We start from the raw sequence: 2,759 nt of genomic DNA on the forward strand, positions 1-2,759 counted from the left end.
TTAATTCTTGTATTTCCTGTAGTATTGACTTTTCTCCTGGTCTGATAAAAAAAACAACCCACCACACCCACAAAGTTAAGAGAGTTAACCTTTTTAATAGTTTTTGTCTGAACACTGGTAAGGACTCCATTCACTGGATCATACACTGTCACTTTCACATACGGGTCACTGAGAAGGGGAAAGAAAAAGATAAGCATAAGATAATACATCCTTTGTCACCATTAGCAACAGATGAGTTTTAAAAGACATAAAATAATAAAAGCTGTGAAACTAGGAGTTGCAGTTACTTTATGAACACCATACACATTTGTACTTACAATCATTTTCTAAATAGTTTTAAAGACTAACCTAAACATTACCAACTGCGACTGTGCCATTTTGTATTCTATCACTATAATTGGATTCTCCCTCCTCTTTCACAGTTCTTATGTAATGAAAACATATTTAATACATCCTTGTGCACTTTAGTAAGACACATGAAGAAAAACAGTTGTGACTGAAGCAGCTCAAACTATTCACTCCTTAGTTTTTAAAAGTCTAACACACCTGGAATTTCAGGTGCTTCCTTGAACACACAGTATTTTTATTAAACGTTCTATCAGTTTCACAGAGTTTTTCTGCTAATGAAGGTGTCCTAATATGGTTGTCTAAAATGGCCTACTGCCTCAGATAATTTTTTCCCCTTTCCTGTGGTGTAATAAGCAACAGATTATATGAATATCTACTTTTCATGAACACAGTCAAGGCGTTCAGCTGCTCAAACAGACTAGTCACAAAAGGGGACCAAGGCTGTCTGCCATACGGCAGAAGAACATACGGTTTTCACATATTTAATTTATGATGAGAAAAGCTGCCCTAATTTTCTTTAAAGTAAAAAAACTGCACATAGAAAAAAAAAAAAAAGAGAAGAGACTGTCTGGCTTTAGGGAAAATGAGTATTGCAAGAGAAATTTTTCTAATGCTGAACTGATGTCCCCACGTAACGACTTCGCTAGTGCTAAAATAACAGCAATTCCTGTACATATGCCAAAACAGCTGACAACAGAATTAGTACTAAACCCCTCTTCTAGACTCTCTGCACAAGAGCCAGAAGAAAAAAAAAGTAGCTTTAATACAAGACACATGCTGCCGCCTGCCAATTCTACAAGACCCTACCAATGCATTTCAATCACCAGTTCAAAAGTCTGATCTTTCCTGTGGTAAATGTGAAGTCACTACGATTGTTTCCTCACCACGATTGTTTCCTCACCTATACAGATTGTTAACGTTAGAACATACACATAGGCAGAGCTTGCAGCCAGTGGCATGGGTTTGCCACATCTATGGAATTGGTGGATGCTGTTCCTCTGCATATAATTTGAGCTGAAAGTCTTGTTGCTACCAGTGTTCAGTGCTGTGTTCATTCCAAGTCTTCAAAGCACAGATGAGACAATTTGGATTATAACAACTCTAGTTATTTTAACAGCAGTCTACCCAAAGTAAATGTGTGTTTGCAAATATATATATGTATCCATCATCCATGGAGAAACTATCTTACCATGTAGAGAATTCAACTTTCCCACACATTGTTTAGCCAATGCATAAAGTCTGTCCAAGTGACTCTCGGGCAAGAAAACAGGTAACTTTGATGTTTATGAAGTCTCTGATCATTTTAGACGTTAAAACAGTTCTAATTTTTTTTGAAAGAGGCACAGTAGGTTCTACTAATATCTTAACAGCTGTGGAAATAAAGAAGCAGTTGTTCATTAAACCATTAACAATGTTTATTCTTACCTGGCTCCTAAGATGTCCTTCTTGGCCAGGCCGATTCCAGCTATAACTTTCACCCTGACAATTCGTGTGTTGTCCTAGAAAACAAATGAACATATTCAGGATACATTCAGATCTATCTTGAATTTATAAAGCTAAAAGCAATTGTTATACTGAAAACTACAGACTAAGTAATACGGTTACTTTGTCTGACAGGAACAGCTTTAAGTTTCAGTAACAAATTCCTTCTCCTTTCATTCCACATATGATGGTAAACATTGAATCCACAGAACCAGGTAAGCGAGCCATGTCAGATGGGACACAGACCACATGCACTGCACAGCACACACACCAGGATCTCCTCCTAGGGCACTGGTAAGACTGCCCCCAACTGCTCTCAGGATGGAGAGCATCTGGGACCAGTTTCCACAAGCAGTTTCCATGTTTCTCAGCAAGCATTCTCATCATCTCTTCTAGAGATAAGGCAAGGACTTCAGTGAGAACATACTCTGAACAGCATAACAAATTTAGGTGCATGTGGGCATGACCTGTTAGGACATAAGGAGCAGGTTGCCATTTGCATCTCACTAGCCATTCAAGCAAGTCCCCTTAAACACTCAGACAAATGCATATGGACAGCACAAGTTTCCACCAAACCGTATCTCAGCATTCATCAGAGGGTGGCAAATAGACTCTGACCATGAATTTATTTCCCAGGGGGAATGAAAAAACTATCAAGTGTACCAGGATAGATTAATAAAGCAGCAGAGAACTCTTCAAAAAAGGCAAGAAGAAAGAATTCTTGTATCTATTTTTACTCTGCAGCACAGAGAGGCAGTGCTCAAAATATTAGGATTTCTGAAGTGACGTGTCAGCAGGGTATGAGATCTTCAAACGCCAGAAAAGTATTTCAGTTACACATTATTCAAATTACAGCTTCACAGGAGTGACATAAATGACTGCACTCCTCCTGTTAATTAATATAACTGTATAGAGCCTTACATGGCTTA

This window comes from Gallinula chloropus (assembly GCF_964237585.1).
Source record: "Gallinula chloropus genome assembly, chromosome: 9".
Taxonomy (NCBI): Eukaryota; Metazoa; Chordata; class Aves; order Gruiformes; family Rallidae; genus Gallinula; species Gallinula chloropus.